Source organism: Diceros bicornis, chromosome 31 (assembly GCF_020826845.1).
Source record: "Diceros bicornis minor isolate mBicDic1 chromosome 31, mDicBic1.mat.cur, whole genome shotgun sequence".
NCBI lineage: Eukaryota > Metazoa > Chordata > Mammalia > Perissodactyla > Rhinocerotidae > Diceros > Diceros bicornis.
Window position 1 is genome coordinate 37,805,430 of NC_080770.1, and position 19,647 is coordinate 37,825,076.

Sequence of the window (19,647 nt, forward strand, 5' to 3'; positions counted from 1 at the left end):
ATGTTCTGAATGCCCGAATTGGGAATCTGTGTCAAAACTTTGTTAGGAATTATGTGATCCTTACTAGCTGGAAGTAAGGGAGTTGGGGCGTGAAGTTATTTCTACGAGTTGGAGACATACCAAGTATAGCTCAGTTCTGGCATCTTTGAATGTCCTATACAAACTTGTTCCTACATAGTAACTTGAAACTTTGAATGAGAATGTGATTGCTTTAAGCAACGTGCTACATGTTCTGAATGCCCGAATTGGGAATCTGTGTCAAAACTGTGTTAGGAATTATGTGATTCTTACTAGCTGGAAGTAAGGGAGATGGGGCATGAAGTTATTTCTAGGAGTTGGAGACATACCCAGTTTAGCTCAGTTCTGGGCATCTTTGAAAGTCCTATAGAAACTTGTTACTACATAGTAACTTGCAACTTTGAATGAGAATGTGCTTGCTTACAGCAACGTGCTATATGTTCTGAATGCCCGAATTGGGAAACTGTGTCAAAACTTTGTTAGGAATTATGTGATCCTTACTAGCTGGAAGTAAGGGAGATGGGGCATGAAGTTATTTCTAGGAGTTGGAGACATACCAAGTTTAGCTCAGTTCTTGGCATCTTTGAAATACCTATACAAACTTGTTCCTACATAGTAACTTGCAACTTTGAATGAGAATGTGCTTGCTTACAGCAACGTGCTATATGTTCTGAATGCCCGAATTGGAAATCTGTGTCAAAACTTTGTTAGGAATTATGTGATCCTTACTAGCTGGAAGTAAGGGAGATGGGGCATGAAGTTATTTCTAGGAGTTGGAGACATACAACGTTTAGCTCAGTTCTGGGCATCTTTGAAATACCTATACAAACTTGGTCCTACATAGTAACTTGCAACTTTGAATGAGAATGTGCTTGCTTACAGCAACGTGCTATATGTTCTGAATGCCCGAATTGGGAATCTGTGTCAAAACTTTGTTAGGAATTATGTGATCCTTACTATCTGGAAGTAAGTTAGATGGGGGATGAAGTTATTTCTAGGAGTTGGAGACATACCCACTTTAGCTCAGTTCTGGGCATCTTTGAAATACCTATAGAAACTTCTTCCTACGTAGTAACTTGCTACTTGGAATCAGAAAGTGCTTGCTTAAAGCAACGTGCTACATGTTCTGAATGCCCGAATTGGGAATCTGTGTCAAAACTTTGTTAGGAATTATGTGATCCTTACTAGCTGGAAGTAAGGGAGATGGGGCATGAAGTTATTTCTCGGAGTTGGAGACATACCCAGTTTAGCTCAGTTCTGGGCATCTTTGAAAGTCCTATACAAACTTGTTCCTGCATAGTAACTTGCACCTTTGAATGAGAATGTGCTTGCTTACAGCAACGTGCTATATGTTCTGAATGCCCGAATTGGGAATCTGTGTCAAAACTTTGTTAGGAATTATGTGATCCTTACTAGCTGGAAGTAAGGGAGATGGGGCATGAAGTTATTTCTAGGAGTTGGAGACATACCAAGTTTAGCTCAGTTCTGGGCATCTTTGAATTTCCTATACAAACTTGTTCCTACATAGTAACTTGCATCTTTGAATGAGAATGTGCTTGCTTACAGCAACGTGCTATACGTTCTGAATGCCCATATTAGGAATCTGTGTCAAAACTTTGTTAGGAATTATGTGATCCTTAATAGATGGAAGTAAGGGAGATGGGGCATGAAGTTATTTCTAGGTGTTGGAGACATACAAAGTTTAGCTCAGTTCAGGGCATCTTTGAAATACCTATACAAACGTGTTCCTACATAGTAACTTGCAACTTTGAATGAGAATGTGCTTGCTTACAGCAACGTGCTACATGTTCTGAATGCCCGAATTGGGAATCTGTTTCAAAAATTTTGTTAGGAATTATGTGATCCTTACTAGCTGGAAGTAAGGGAGATGGGGCATGAAGTTATTTCTAGGAGTTGGAGACATACCAAGTTCAGCTCCGTTCTGGGCATCTTTGAAATCCCTATACAAACTTGTTCCTACATAGTAACTTGCAACTTTGAATGAGAATGTGCTTGCCTACAGCAACGTGCTGTATGTTCTGAATGCCCGAATTGGGAATCTGTGTCAAAACGTTCTTAGATGTTATGTGATCCTTACTAGCTGGAAGTAAGGGAGATGGGGCATGAAGTTATTTCTCGCAGTTGGAGACATACCCAGTTTAGCTCAGTTCTGGGCATCTTTGAAAGTCCTATACAAACTTGTTCCTACATAGTAACTTGCAACTTTGAATGAGAATGTGCTTGCTTACAGCAACGTGCTATATGTTCTGAATGCCCGAATTGGGAATCTGTGTCAAAACTTTGTTAGGAATTATGTGATCCTTACTAGCTGGAAGTAAGGGAGATGGGGCATGAAGTTATTTCTAGGAGTTGGAGACATACCAAGTTTAGCTCAGTTCTGGGCATCATTGAAATACCTATACAAACTTGTTCCTAATAGTAACTTGCAACTTTGAATGAGATTGTGCTTGCTTACAGCAACGTGCTATATGTTCTGAATGCCCGAATTGGGAATCTGTGTGAAAATTTTGTTAGGAATTATGTGATCCTTACTAGCTGGAACTAAGGGAGATGGGGCATGAAGTTATTTCTAGGAGTTGGAGACATACAACATTTAGCTCAGTTCTGGGCATCTTTGAAATACCTATACAAACTTGTTACTACAAAGTAACTTGCATCTATGAATGAGACTGTGCTTGCTTACAGCAACGTGCTATATGTTCTGAATGCCCGAATTAGGAATCTGTGTCAAAACTTTGTTAGGAATTATGTGATCCTTACTAGCTGGAAGTAAGGGAGTTGGGGCGTGAAGTTATTTCTAGGAGTTGGAGACATACCAAGTATAGCTCAGTTCTGGCATCATTGAATGTCCTATACAAACTTGTTCCTACATAGTAACTTGAAACTTTGAATGAGAATGTGCTTGCTTACAGCAACGTGCTACATGTTCTGAATGCCCGAATTGGGAATCTGTGTATAAACTGTGTTAGGAATTATGTGATCCTTACTAGCTGGAAGTAAGGGAGATGGGGCATGAAGTTATTTCTCGAAGTTGGAGACATACAACGTTTAGCTCAGTTCTGGGCATCTTTGAAATACCTATACACACTTGGTCCTACATAGTAACTTGCAACTTTGAATGAGAATGTGCTTGCTTACAGCAACGTGCTATATGTTCTGAATGCCCGAATTGGGAATCTGTGTCAAAACTTTGTTAGGAATTATGTGATCCTTACTATCTGGAAGTAAGGGAGATGGGGGATGAAGTTATTTCTAGGAGTTGGAGACATACCGACTTTAGCTCAGTTCTGGGCATCTTTGAAATACCTATAGAAACTTCTTCCTACATAGTAACTTGCTACTTGGAATCAGAAAGTGCTTGCTTAAAGCAACGTGCTACATGTTCTGAATGCCCGAATTGGGAATCTGTGTCAAAACTTTGTTAGGAATTATGTGATCCTTACTAGCTGGAAGTAAGGGCGATGGGGCATGAAGTTATTTCTAGGAGTTGGAGCCATACCCAGTTTAGCTCAGTTCTGGGCATCTTTGAAAGTCCTATACAAATTTGTTCCTACATAGTAACTTGCAACTTTGAATGAGAATGTGCTTGCTTACAGCAACGTGCTATATGTTCTGAATGCCCGAATTGGGAATCTGTGTCAAAACTTTGTTAGGAATTATGTGATCCTTACTAGCTGGAAGTAAGGGAGATGGGGCATGAAGTTATTTCTAGGAGTTGGAGACATACCAAGTTTAGCTCAGTTCTGGGCATCTTTGAATTACCTATACAAACTTGTTCCTACATAGTAACTTGCAACTTTGAATGAGAATGTGCTTGCTTACAGCAACGTGCTATATGTTCTGAATGCCCATATTAGGAATCTGTGTCAAAACTTTGTTAGGAATTATGTGATCCTTAATAGATGGAAGTAAGGGAGATGGGGCATGAAGTTATTTCTAGGTGTTGGAGACATACAACGTTTAGCTCAGTTCTGGGCATCTTTGAAATACCTATACAAACGTGTTCCTACATAGTAACTTGCAACTTTGAATGAGAATGTGCTTGCTTACAGCAACGTGCTACATGTTCTGAATGCCCGAATTGGGAATCTGTTTCAAAAATTTTGTTAGGAATTATGTGATCCTTACTAGCTGGAAGTAATGGAGATGGGGCATGAAGTTATTTCTAGGAGTTGGAGACATACCAAGTTCAGCTCCGTTCTGGGCATCATTGAAATCCCTATACAAACTTGTTCCTACATAGTAACTTGCAACTTTGAATGAGAATGTGCTTGCTTACAGCAACGTGCTATATGTTCTGAATGCCCGAATTGGGAATCTGTGTCAAAACTTTGTTAGGAATTATGTGATCCTTACTAGCTGGAAGTAATGGAGATGGGGCATGAAGTTATTTCTCGAAGTTGGAGACATACAACGTTTAGCTCAGTTCTGGGCATCTTTGAAATACCTATACAAACTTGTTCCTACATAGTAACTTGCAACTTTGAATGAGAATGTGCTTGCTTACAGCAACGTGCTATATGTTCTGAATGCCCGAATTGGGAATCTGTGTCAAAACTTTGTTAGGAATTATGTGATCCTTACTAGATGGAAGTAAGGGAGATGGGGGATGAAGTTATTTCTAGGAGTTGGAGACATACCCACTTTAGCTCAGTTCTGGGCATCTTTGAAATACCTATAGAAACTTCTTCCTACATAGTAACTTGATACTTGGAATCCGAAAGTGCTTGCTTAAAGCAACGTGCTACATGTTCTGAATGCCCGAATTGGGAATCTGTGTGAAAATTTTGTTAGGAATTATGTGATCCTTACTAGCTGGAAGTAAGGGAGATGGGGCATGAAGTTATTTCTAGGAGTTGGAGACATACAACATTTAGCTCACTTCTGGGCATCTTTGAAATACCTATACAAACTTGTTCCTACAAAGTAACTTGCATCTATGAATGAGACTGTGCTTGCTTACAGCAACGTGCTATATGTTCTGAATGCCCAAATTGGGAATCTGTGTCAAACTTTGTTTGGAATTATGTGATCCTTACTAGCTGGAAGTAAGGGAGTTGGGGCGTGAAGTTATTTCTAGGAGTTGGAGACATACCAAGTATAGCTCAGTTCTGGCATCATTGAATGTCCTATACAAACTTGTTCCTACATAGTAACTTGAAATTTTGAATGAGAATGTGCTTGCTTTAAGCAACGTGCTACATGTTCTGAATGCCCGAATTGGGAATCTGTGTCTAAACTGTGTTAGGAATTATGTGATCCTTACTAGCTGGAAGTAAGGGAGATGGGGCATGAAGTTATTTCTCGAAGTTGGAGACATACAACGTTTAGCTCAGTTCTGGGCATCTTTGAAATACCTATACAAACTTGGTCCTACATAGTAACTTGCAACTTTGAATGAGAATGTGCTTGCTTACAGCAACGTGCTATATGTTCTGAATGCCCGAATTGGGAATCTGTGTCAAAACTTTGTTAGGAATTATGTGATCCTTACTAGCTGGAAGTAAGGGCGATGGGGCATGAAGTTATTTCTAGGAGTTGGAGACATACCCAGTTTAGCTCAGTTCTGGGCATCTTTGAAAGTCCTATACAAACTTGTTCCTACATAGTAACTTGCAAATTTGAATGAGAATATGCTTGCTTACAGCAACGTGCTATATGTTCTGAATGCCCGAATTGGGAATCTGTGTCAAAACTTTGTTAGGAATTATGTGATCCTTACTAGCTGGAAGTAAGGGAGATGGGGCATGAAGTTATTTCTAGGAGTTGGAGACATACCAAGTTTAGCTCAGTTCTGGGCATCATTGAATTACCTATACAAACTTGTTCCTACATAGTAACTTGCAACTTTGAATGAGAATGTGCTTGCTTACAGCAACGTGCTATATGTTCTGAATGCCCATATTAGGAATCTGTGTCAAAACTTTGTTAGGAATTATGTGATCCTTAATAGATGGAAATAAGGGAGATGGGGCATGAAGTTATTTCTAGGAGTTGGAGACATACCAAGTTCAGCTCCGTTCTGGGCATCATTGAAATCCCTATACAAACTTGTTCCTACATAGTAACTTGCAACTTTGAATGAGAATGTGCTTGCCTACAGCAACGTGCTGTATGTTCTGAATGCCAGAATTGGGAATCTGTGTCAAAACGTTCTTAGAAGTTATGTTATCCTTACTAGCTGGAAATAAGGGAGATGGGGCATGAAGTTATTTCTAGGAGTGGGAGACATACCCACTTTAGCTCAGTTCTGGAAATCTTTGAAATACCTGTACAAACTTGTTCCTACATAGTAACTTGCAACTTTGAATGAGAATGTGCTTGCTTACAGCAACGTGCTATATGTTCTGAATGCCCGAATTGGGAATCTGTGTCAAAACTTTGTTTGGAATTATGTGATCCTTACAAGCTGGAAGTAAGGGAGATGGGGCATGAAGTTATTTCTAGGAGTTGGAGACATACAACTTTTAGCTCAGTTCTGGGCATCTTTGAAATACCTATACAAACTTGTTCCTACAAAGTAACTTGCATCTATGAATGAGACTGTGCTTGCTTACAGCAACGTGCTATATGTTCTGAATGCCCGAATTGGGAATCTGTGTCAAAACTTTGTTAGGAATTATGTGATCCTTACTAGCTGGAAGTAAGGGAGTTGGGGCGTGTAGTTATTTCTAGGAGTTGGAGACATACCAAGTATAGCTCAGTTCTGGCATCTTTGAATGTCCTATACAAACTTGTTCCTACATAGTAACTTGAAACTATGAATGAGATTGTGCTTGCTTTAAGCAACGTGCTACATGTTCTGAATGCCCGAATTGGGAATCTTTGTCAAAACTGTGTTAGGAATTATGTGATCCTTACTAGCTGGAAGTAAGGGAGATGGGGCATGTAGTTATTTCTAGGAGTTGGAGACATACCCAGTTTAGCTCAGTTCTGGGCATCTTTGAAAGTCCTATACAAACTTGTTCCTACATAGTAACTTGCAACTTGGAATGAGAATGTGCTTGCTTACAGCAACGTGCTATATGTTCTGAATGCCCGAATTGGGAATCTGTGTCAAAACTTTGTTAGGAATTATGTGATCCTTACTATCTGGAAGTAAGGGAGATGGGGGATGAAGTTATTTCTAGGAGTTGGAGACATACCAAGTTTAGCTCAGTTCTTGGCATCTTTGAAATACCTATACAAACTTGGTCCTACATAGTAACTTGCAACTTTGAATGAGAATGTGCTTGCTTACAGAAACGTGCTATATGTTCTGAAGGCCCGAATTGGGAATCTGTGTCAAAACTTTGTTAGGAATTATGTGATCCTTACTATCTGGAAGTAAGTTAGATGGGGGATGAAGTTATTTCTAGGAGTTGGAGACATACCCACTTTAGCTCAGTTCTGGGCATCTTTGAAATACCTATAGAAACTTCTTCCTACGTAGTAACTTGCTACTTGGAATCAGAAAGTGCTTGCTTAAAGCAACGTGCTACATGTTCTGAGTGCCCGAATTGGGAATCTGTGTCAAAACTTTGTTAGGAATTATGTGATCCTTACTAGCTGGAAGTAAGGGAGATGGGGCATGAAGTTATTTCTAGGAGTTGGAGACATACCCAGTTTAGCTCAGTTCTGGGCATCTTTGAAAGTCCTATACAAACTTGTTCCTGCATAGTAACTTGCAACTTTGAATGAGAATGTGCTTGCTTACAGCAACGTGCTATATGTTCTGAATGCCCGAATTGGGAATCTGTGTCAAAACTTTGTTAGGAATTATGTGATCCTTACTAGCTGGAAGTAAGGGAGATGGGGCATGAAGTTATTTCTAGGAGTTGGAGACATACCAAGTTTAGCTCAGTTCTGGGCATCTTTGAATTACCTATACAAACTTGTTCCTACATAGTAACTTGCAACTTTGAATGACAATGTGCTTGCTTACAGCAACGTGCTATATGTTCTGAATGCCCATATTAGGAATCTGTGTCAAAACTTTGTTAGGAATTATGTGATCCTTAATAGATGGAAGTAAGGGAGATGGGGCATGAAGTTATTTCTAGGTGTTGGAGACATACAAAGTTTAGCTCAGTTCAGGGCATCTTTGAAATACCTATACAAACGTGTTCCTACATAGTAACTTGCAACTTTGAATGAGAATGTGCTTGCTTACAGCAACGTGCTACATGTTCTGAATGCCCGAATTGGGAATCTGTTTCAAAAATTTTGTTAGGAATTATGTGATCCTTACTAGCTGGAAGTAAGGGAGATGGGGCATGAAGTTATCTCTAGGAGTTGGAGACATACCAAGTTTAGCTCAGTTCTGGGCATCTTTGAATTACCTATACAAACTTGTTCCTACATAGTAACTTGCAACTTTGAATGAGAATGTGCTTGCTTACAGCAACGTGCTATATGTTCTGAATGCCCATATTAGTAATCTGTGTCAAAACTTTGTTAGGAATTATGTGATCCTTAATAGATGGAAGTAAGGGAGATGGGGCATGAAGTTATTTCTAGGTGTTGGAGACATACAACGTTTAGCTCAGTTCTGGGCATCTTTGAAATACCTATACAAACGTGTTCCTACATAGTAACTTGCAACTTTGAATGAGAATGTGCTTGCTTACAGCAACGTGCTACATGTTCTGAATGCCCGAATTGGGAATCTGTTTCAAAAATTTTGTTAGGAATTATGTGATCCTTACTAGCTGGAAGTAATGGAGATGGGGCATGAAGTTATTTCTAGGAGTTGGAGACATACCAAGTTCAGCTCCGTTCTGGGCATCATTGAAATCCCTATACAAACTTGGTCCTACATAGTAACTTGCAACTTTGAATGAGAATGTGCTTGCTTACAGCAACGTGCTATATGTTCTGAATTCCCGAATTGGGAATCTGTGTCAAAACTTTGTTAGTAATTATGTGATCCTTACTATCTGGAAGTAAGTTAGATGGGGGATGAAGTTATTTCTAGGAGTTGGAGACATACCCACTTTAGCTCAGTTCTGGGCATCTTTGAAATACCTATAGAAACTTCTTCCTACGTAGTAACTTGCTACTTGGAATCAGAAAGTGCTTGCTTAAAGCAACGTGCTACATGTTCTGAATGCCCGAATTGGGAATCTGTGTCAAAACTTTGTTAGGAATTATGTGATCCTTACTAGCTGGAAGTAAGGGAGATGGGGCATGAAGTTATTTCTAGGAGTTGGAGACATACCAAGTTTAGCTTAGTTCTGGGCATCTTTGAAAGTCCTATACAAACTTGTTCCTGCATAGTAACTTGCAACTTTGAATGAGAATGTGCTTGCTTACAGCAACGTGCTATATGTTCTGAATGCCCATATTAGGAATCTGTGTCAAAACTTTGTTAGGAATTATGTGATCCTTAATAGATGGAAGTAAGGGAGATGGGGCATGAAGTTATTTCTAGGTGTTGGAGACATACAACGTTTAGCTCAGTTCTGGGCATCTTTGAAATACCTATACAAACGTGTTCCTACATAGTAACTTGCAACTTTGAATGAGAATGTGCTTGCTTACAGCAACGTGCTACATGTTCTGAATGCCCGAATTGGGAATCTGTGTCAAAACTTTGTTAGGAATTATGTGATCCTTACTAGCTGGAAGTAAGGGAGATGGGGCATGAAGTTATTTCTAGGAGTTGGAGACATACCAAGTTTAGCTCAGTTCTGGGCATCTTTGAAAGTCCTATGCAAACTTGTTCCTACATAGTAACTTGCAACATTGAATGAGAATGTGCTTGCTTACAGCAACGTGCTATATGTTCTGAATGCCCGAATTGGGAATCTGTGTCAAAACTTTGTTAGGAATTATGTGATCCTTACTAGCTGGAAGTAAGGGAGATGGTGCATGAAGTTATTTCTAGGAGTTGGAGACATACCAAGTTTAGCTCAGTTCTGGGCATCTTTGAAATACCTATACAAACTTGTTCCTACATAGTAACTTGCAACTTTGAATGAGAATGTGCTTGCTTACAGCAACGTGCTATATGTTCTGAATGCCCGAATTGGAAATCTGTGTCAAAACTTTGTTAGGAATTATGTGATTCTTACTAGCTGGAAGTAAGGGAGATGGGGCATGAAGTTATTTCTCGAAGTTGGAGACATACAAGGTTTAGCTCAGTTCTGGGCATCTTTGAAATACCTATACAAACTTGGTCCTACATAGTAACTTGCAACTTTGAATGAGAATGTGCTTGCTTACAGCAACGTGCTATATGTTCTGAATGCCCGAATTGGGAATCTGTGTCAAAACATTGTTAGGAATTATGTGATCCTTACTATCTGGAAGTAAGGGAGATGGGGGATGAAGTTTTTTCTAAGAGTTGCAGACATACCGACTTTAGCTCAGTTCTGGGCATCTTTGAAATACCTATAGAAACTTCTTCCTACATAGTAACTTGCTACTTGGAATCAGAAAGTGCTTGCTTAAAGCAACGTGCTACATGTTCTGAATGCCCGAATTGGGAATCTGTGTCAAAACTTTGTTAGGAATTATGTAATCCTTACTAGCTGGAAGTAAGGGCGATGGGGCATGAAGTTATTTCTAGGAGTTGGAGACATACCCAGTTTAGCTCAGTTCTGGGCATCTTTGAAAGTCCTATACAAACTTGTTCCTACATAGTAACTTGCAACTTTGAATGAGAATGTGCTTGCTTACAGCAACGTGCTATATGTTCTGAATGCCCGAATTGGGAATCTGTGTCAAAACTTTGTTAGGAATTATGTGATCCTTACTAGCTGGAAGTAAGGGAGATGGGGCATGAAGTTATTTCTAGGAGTTGGAGACATACCAAGTTTAGCTCAGTTCTGGGCATCTTTGAATTACCTATACAAACTTGTTCCTACATAGTAACTTGCAACTTTGAATGAGAATGTGCTTGCTTACAGCAACGTGCTATATGTTCTGAATGCCCATATTAGGAATCTGTGTCAAAACTTTGTTAGGAATTATGTGATCCTTAATAGATGGAAGTAAGGGAGATGGGGCATGAAGTTATTTCTAGGTGTTGGAGACATACAACGTTTAGCTCAGTTCTGGGCATCTTTGAAATACCTATACAAACGTGTTCCTACATAGTAACTTGCAACTTTGAATGAGAATGTGCTTGCTTACAGCAACGTGCTACATGTTCTGAATGCCCGAATTGGGAATCTGTTTCAAAAATTTTGTTAGGAATTATGTGATCCTTACTAGCTGGAAGTAATGGAGATGGGGCATGAAGTTATTTCTAGGAGTTGGAGACATACCAAGTTCAGCTCCGTTCTGGGCATCATTGAAATCCCTATACAAACTTGGTCCTACATAGTAACTTGCAACTTTGAATGAGAATGTGCTTGCTTACAGCAACGTGCTATATGTTCTGAATGCCCGAATTGGGAATCTGTGTCAAAACTTTGTTAGTAATTATGTGATCCTTACTATCTGGAAGTAAGTTAGATGGGGGATGAAGTTATTTCTAGGAGTTGGAGACATACCCACTTTAGCTCAGTTCTGGGCATCTTTGAAATACCTATAGAAACTTCTTCCTACGTAGTAACTTGCTACTTGGAATCAGAAAGTGCTTGCTTAAAGCAACGTGCTACATGTTCTGAATGCCCGAATTGGGAATCTGTGTCAAAACTTTGTTAGGAATTATGTGATCCTTACTAGCTGGAAGTAAGGGAGATGGGGCATGAAGTTATTTCTAGGAGTTGGAGACATACCAAGTTTAGCTCAGTTCTGGGCATCTTTGAAAGTCCTATACAAACTTGTTCCTGCATAGTAACTTGCAACTTTGAATGAGAATGTGCTTGCTTACAGCAACGTGCTATATGTTCTGAATGCCCGAATTGGGAATCTGTGTCAAAACTTTGTTAGGAATTATGTGATCCTTACTAGCTGGAAGTAAGGGAGATGGGGCATGAAGTTATTTCTAGGAGTTGGAGACATACCAAGTTTAGCTCAGTTCTGGGCATCTTTGAATTACCTATACAAACTTGTTCCTACATAGTAACTTGCAACTTTGAATGACAATGTGCTTGCTTACAGCAACGTGCTATATGTTCTGAATGCCCATATTAGGAATCTGTGTCAAAACTTTGTTAGGAATTATGTGATCCTTAATAGATGGAAGTAAGGGAGATGGGGCATGAAGTTATTTCTAGGTGTTGGAGAGATACAACGTTTAGCTCAGTTCTGGGCATCTTTGAAATACCTATACAAACGTGTTCCTACATAGTAACTTGCAACTTTGAATGAGAATGTGCTTGCTTACAGCAACGTGCTACATGTTCTGAATGCCCGAATTGGGAATCTGTTTCAAAAATTTTGTTAGGAATTATGTGATCCTTACTAGCTGGAAGTAAGGGAGATGGGGCATGAAGTTATTTCTAGGAGTTGGAGACATACCAAGTTCAGCTCCGTTCTGGGCATCTTTGATATCCCTATACAAACTTGTTCCTACATAGTAACTTGCAACTTTGAATGAGAATGTGCTTGCCTACAGCAACGTGCTGTATGTTCTGAATGCCCGAATTGGGAATCTGTGTCAAAACGTTCTTAGAAGTTATGTGATCCTTACTAGCTGGAAGTAAGGGAGATGGGGCATGAAGTTATTTCTCGGAGTTGGAGACATACCAAGTTTAGCTCAGTTCTGGGCATCTTTGAAAGTCCTATACAAACTTGTTCCTACATAGTAACTTGCAACATTGAATGAGAATGTGCTTGCTGACAGCAACGTGGTATATGTTCTGAATGCCCGAATTGGGAATCTGTGTCAATCTTTGTTAGGAATTATGTGAATCTTACAAGCTGGACGTAAGGGAGATGGGGCATGAAGTTATTTCTAGGAGTTGGAGACTTACCAAGTTTAGCTTAGTTCTGGGCATCTTTGAAATACCTATACAAACTTGTTCCTACATAGTAACTTGCAACATTGAATGAGAATGTGCTTGCTTACAGCAACGTGCTATATATTCTGAATGCCCGAATTGGGAATTTGTGTCAAATCTTTGTTAGGAATTATGTGATCCTTACTAGCTGGAAGTAAGGGAGTTGGGGCATGAAGTTATTTCTAGAGGTTGGACACCTACCAAGTTTAGCTCAGTTCTGGGCATCTGTGAAATACCTATACAAACTTGTTCCTACATAGTAACTTGCAACTTTGAATGAGAATGTGCTTGCTTACAGCAACGTGCTATATGTTCTGAATGCCCGAATTGGGAATCTGTGTCAAAACTTTGTTAGGAATTATGTGAATCTTACTAGCTGGAAGTACGGGAAATGGGGCATGAAGTTATTTCTAGGAGTTGGAGATACCCACTTTACCTCAGTTCTGGGCATCTTTAAAATACCTATACAAACTTGATCCTACATAGTAACTTGCTACTTGGAATGAAAAAGTAGTTGCTTAAAGGAACGTGCCATATATTCTGAATTCCTGAATTGGGAATATGTGTCAAAACTTTGTTAGGAATTATTTGATCCTTACCAGCTGGAAGTAAGGGAGACGGGGCCTGAAGTTATTTCTAGGAGTTGGAGACATACCAAGTTTAGCTCACTTCTGGGCATCTTTGAAATACCTATACAAACTTGTTCCTACATAGTAACTTGCAACTTTGAATGAGAATGTGCTTGCTTACAGCAACGTGCTATATGTTCTGAATGCCCTAATTGGGAATCTGTGTCAAAACTTTGTTAGGAATTATGTGATCCTTACTAGCTGGAAGTAAGGGAGATGGGGCATGAAGTTATTTCTAGGAGTTGGAGACATACAACATTTAGCTCAGTTCTGGGCATCTTTGAAATACCTATACAAACATGTTCCTACATAGTAACTTGCAACTTTGAATGAGAATGTGCTTGCTTACAGCAACGTGCTACATGTTCTGAATGCCCGAATTGGGAATCTGTTTCAAAAATTTTGTTAGGAATTATGTGATCCTTACTAGCTGGAAGTAAGGGAGATGGGGCATGAAGTTATTTCTAGGAGTTGGAGACATACCAAGTTTAGCTCAGTTCTGGGCATCTGTGAAATACCTATACAAAATTGTCCCTACATAGTAACTTGCAACTTTGAATGAGAATGTGCTTGCTTACAGCAACGTGCTATATGTTCTGAATGCCCGAATTGGGAATCTGTGTCAAATCTTTGTTAGGAATTATGTGAATCTTACTAGCTGGAAGTAAGGGAGATGGGGCATGAAGTTATTTCTAGGAATTGGAGACATACCCACTTTACCTCAGTTCTGGGCATCTTTAAAATACCTATACAAACTTGTACCTACATAGTCACTTGCTACTTGGAATGAAAAAGTAGTTGCTTTAAGGAACGTGCCATATATTCTGAATGACCGAATTGGGAATCTGTGTCAAAACTTTGTTAGGAATTATGTGATCCTTACTAGCTGGAAGTAAGGGAGATGGGGCATGAAGTTATTTCTAGGAGTTGGAGACATACCAAGTTTAGCTCAGTTCTGGGCATCTTTGAATTACCTATACAAACTTGTTCCTACATAGTAACTTGCAACTTTGAATGAGAATGTGCTTGCTTACAGCAACGTGCTATATGTTCTGAATGCCCATATTAGGAATCTGTGTCAAAACTTTGTTAGGAATTATGTGATCCTTAATAGATGGAAGTAAGGGAGATGGGGCATGAAGTTATTTCTAGGTGTTGGAGACATACAACGTTTAGCTCAGTTCTGGGCATCTTTGAAATACCTATACAAACGTGTTCCTACATAGTAACTTGCAACTTTGAATGAGAATGTGCTTGCTTACAGCAACGTGCTACATGTTCTGAATGCCCGAATTGGGAATCTGTGTCAAAACTTTGTTAGGAATTTTGTGATCCTTACTAGCTGGAAGTAAGGGAGATGGGGCATGAAGTTATTTCTAGGAGTTGGAGACATACCAAGTTTAGCTCAGTTCTGGGCATCTTTGAAAGTCCTATGCAAACTTGTTCCTACATAGTAACTTGCAACATTGAATGAGAATGTGCTTGCTTACAGCAACGTGCTATATGTTCTGAATGCCCGAATTGGGAATCTGTGTCAAAACTTTGTTAGGAATTATGTGATCCTTACTAGCTGGAAGTAAGGGAGATGGTGCATGAAGTTATTTCTAGGAGTTGGAGACATACCAAGTTTAGCTCAGTTCTGGGCATCTTTGAAATACCTATACAAACTTGTTCCTACATAGTAACTTGCAACTTTGAATGAGAATGTGCTTGCTTACAGCAACGTGCTATATGTTCTGAATGCCCGAATTGGAAATCTGTGTCAAAACTTTGTTAGGAATTATGTGATTCTTACTAGCTGGAAGTAAGGGAGATGGGGCATGAAGTTATTTCTCGAAGTTGGAGACATACAAGGTTTAGCTCAGTTCTGGGCATCTTTGAAATACCTATACAAACTTGGTCCTACATAGTAACTTGCAACTTTGAATGAGAATGTGCTTGCTTACAGCAACGTGCTATATGTTCTGAATGCCCGAATTGGGAATCTGTGTCAAAACATTGTTAGGAATTATGTGATCCTTACTATCTGGAAGTAAGGGAGATGGGGGATGAAGTTTTTTCTAGGAGTTGGAGACATACCGACTTTAGCTCAGTTCTGGGCATCTTTGAAATACCTATAGAAACTTCTTCCTACATAGTAACTTGCTACTTGGAATCAGAAAGTGCTTGCTTAAAGCAACGTGCTACATGTTCTGAATGCCCGAATTGGGAATCTGTGTCAAAACTTTGTTAGGAATTATGTAATCCTTACTAGCTGGAAGTAAGGGCGATGGGGCATGAAGTTATTTCTAGGAGTTGGAGACATACCCAGTTTAGCTCCGTTCTGGGCATCTTTGAAAGTCCTATACAAACTTGTTCCTACATAGTAACTTGCAACTTTGAATGAGAATGTGCTTGCTTACAGCAACGTGCTATATGTTCTGAATGCCCGAATTGGGAATCTGTGTCAAAACTTTGTTAGGAATTATGTGATCCTTACTAGCTGGAAGTAAGGGAGATGGGGCATGAAGTTATTTCTAGGAGTTGGAGACATACCAAGTTTAGCTCAGTTCTGGGCATCTTTGAATTACCTATACAAACTTGTTCCTACATAGTAACTTGCAACTTTGAATGAGAATGTGCTTGCTTACAGCAACGTGCTATATGTTCTGAATGCCCATATTAGTAATCTGTGTCAAAACTTTGTTAGGAATTATGTGATCCTTAATAGATGGAAGTAAGGGAGATGGGGCATGAAGTTATTTCTAGGTGTTGGAGACATACAAGGTTTAGCTCAGTTCTGGGCATCTTTGAAATACCTATACAAACGTGTTCCTACATAGTAACTTGCAACTTTGAATGAGAATGTGCTTGCTTACAGCAACGTGCTACATGTTCTGAATGCCCGAATTGGGAATCTGTTTCAAAAATTTTGTTAGGAATTATGTGATCCTTACTAGCTGGAAGTAATGGAGATGGGGCATGAAGTTATTTCTAGGAGTTGGAGACATACCAAGTTCAGCTCCGTTCTGGGCATCATTGAAATCCCTATACAAACTTGGTCCTACATAGTAACTTGCAACTTTGAATGAGAATGTGCTTGCTTACAGCAACGTGCTATATGTTCTGAATGCCCGAATTGGGAATCTGTGTCAAAACTTTGTTAGTAATTATGTGATCCTTACTATCTGGAAGTAAGTTAGATGGGGGATGAAGTTATTTCTAGGAGTTGGAGACATACCCACTTTAGCTCAGTTCTGGGCATCTTTGAAATACCTATAGAAACTTCTTCCTACGTAGTAACTTGCTACTTGGAATCAGAAAGTGCTTGCTTAAAGCAACGTGCTACATGTTCTGAATGCCCGAATTGGGAATCTGTGTCAAAACTTTGTTAGGAATTATGTGATCCTTACTAGCTGGAAGTAAGGGAGATGGGGCATGAAGTTATTTCTAGGAGTTGGAGACATACCAAGTTTAGCTCAGTTCTGGGCATCTTTGAAAGTCCTATACAAACTTGTTCCTGCATAGTAACTTGCAACTTTGAATGAGAATGTGCTTGCTTACAGCAACGTGCTATATGTTCTGAATGCCCGAATTGGGAATCTGTGTCAAAACTTTGTTAGGAATTATGTGATCCTTACTAGCTGGAAGTAAGGGAGATGGGGCATGAAGTTATTTCTAGGAGTTGGAGACATACCAAGTTTAGCTCAGTTCTGGGCATCTTTGAATTACCTATACAAACTTGTTCCTACATAGTAACTTGCAACTTTGAATGAGAATGTGCTTGCTTACAGCAACGTGCTATATGTTCTGAATGCCCATATTAGGAATCTGTGTCAAAACTTTGTTAGGAATTATGTGATCCTTAATAGATGGAAGTAAGGGAGATGGGGCATGAAGTTATTTCTAGGTGTTGGAGAGATACAACGTTTAGCTCAGTTCTGGGCATCTTTGAAATACCTATACAAACGTGTTCCTACATAGTAACTTGCAACTTTGAATGAGAATGTGCTTGCTTACAGCAACGTGCTACATGTTCTGAATGCCCGAACTGGGAATCTGTTTCAAAAATTTTGTTAGGAATTATGTGATCCTTACTAGCTGGAAGTAAGGGAGATGGGGCATGAAGTTATTTCTAGGAGTTGGAGACATACCAAGTTCAGCTCCGTTCTGGGCATCTTTGATATTCCTATACAAACTTGTTCCTACATAGTAACTTGCAACTTTGAATGAGAATGTGCTTGCCTACAGCAACGTGCTGTATGTTCTGAATGCCCGAATTGGGAATCTGTGTCAAAACGTTCTTAGAAGTTATGTGATCCTTACTAGCTGGAAGTAAGGGAGATGGGGCATGAAGTTATTTCTCGGAGTTGGAGACATACCAAGTTTAGCTCAGTTCTGGGCATCTTTGAAAGTCCTATACAAACTTGTTCCTACATAGTAACTTGCAACATTGAATGAGAATGTGCTTGCTGACAGCAACGTGCTATATGTTCTGAATGCCCGAATTGGGAATCTGTGTCAATCTTTGTTAGGAATTATGTGAATCTTACAAGCTGGACGTAAGGGAGATGGGGCATGAAGTTATTTCTAGGAGTTGGAGACTTACCAAGTTTAGCTTAGTTCTGGGCATCTTTGAAATACCTATACAAACTTGTTCCTACATAGTAACTTGCAACATTGAATGAGAATGTGCTTGCTTACAGCAACGTGCTATATGTTCTGAATGCCCGAATTGGGAATTTGTGTCAAATCTTTGTTAGGAATTATGTGATCCTTACTAGCTGGAAGTAAGGGAGTTGGGGCATGAAGTTATTTCTAGAGGTTGGACACCTACCAAGTTTAGCTCAGTTCTGGGCATCTTTGAAATACCTATAGAAACTTCTTCCTACATAGTAACTTGCTACTTGGAATCAGAAAGTGCTTACTCAAAGCAAAGTGCTACATGTTCTGAATGTCCGAATTGGGAATCTGTGTCAAAACTTTGTTAGGAATTATGTGATCCTTACTAGCTGGAAGTAAGGGAGATGGGGCATGAAGTTATTTCTAGGAGTTGGAGACATACCCAGTTTAGCTCAGTTCTGGGCATCTTTGAAAGTCCTATACAAACTTGTTCCTACATAGTAACTTGCAACTTTGAATGAGAATGTGCTTGCTTACAGCAACGTGCTATATGTTCTGAATGCCCGAATTGGGAATCTGTGTCAAAACTTTGTTAGGAATTATGTGAATCTTACTAGCTGGAAGTACGGGAAATGGGGCATGAAGTTATTTCTAGGAGTTGGAGATACCCACTTTACCTCAGTTCTGGGCATCTTTAAAATACCTATACAAACTTGATCCTACATAGTAACTTGCTACTTGGAATGAAAAAGTAGTTGCTTAAAGGAACGTGCCATATATTCTGAATTCCTGAATTGGGAATATGTGTCAAAACTTTGTTAGGAATTATGTGATCCTTACCAGCTGGAAGTAAGGGAGACGGGGCATGAAGTTATTTCTAGGAGTTGGAGACATACCAAGTTTAGCTCACTTCTGGGCATCTTTGAAATACCTATACAAACTTGTTCCTACATAGTAACTTGCAACTTTGAATGAGAATGTGCTTGCTTACAGCAACGTGCTATATGTTCTGAATGCCATAATTGGGAATCTGTGTCAAAACTTTGTTAGGAATTATGTGATCCTTACTAGCTGGAAGTAAGGGAGATGGGGCATGAAGTTATTTCTAGGAGTTGGAGACATACAACATTTAGCTCAGTTCTGGGCATCTTTGAAATACCTATACAAACATGTTCCTACATAGTAACTTGCAACTTTGAATGAGAATGTGCTTGCTTACAGCAACGTGCTACATGTTCTGAATGCCCGAATTGGGAATCTGTTTCAAAAATTTTGTTAGGAATTATGTGATCCTTACTAGCTGGAAGTAAGGGAGATGGGGCATGAAGTTATTTCTAGGAGTTGGAGACATACCAAGTTTAGCTCAGTTCTGGGCATCTGTGAAATACCTATACAAAATTGTCCCTACATAGTAACTTGCAACTTTGAATGAGAATGTGCTTGCTTACAGCAACGTGCTATATGTTCTGAATGCCCGAATTGGGAATCTGTGTCAAATCTTT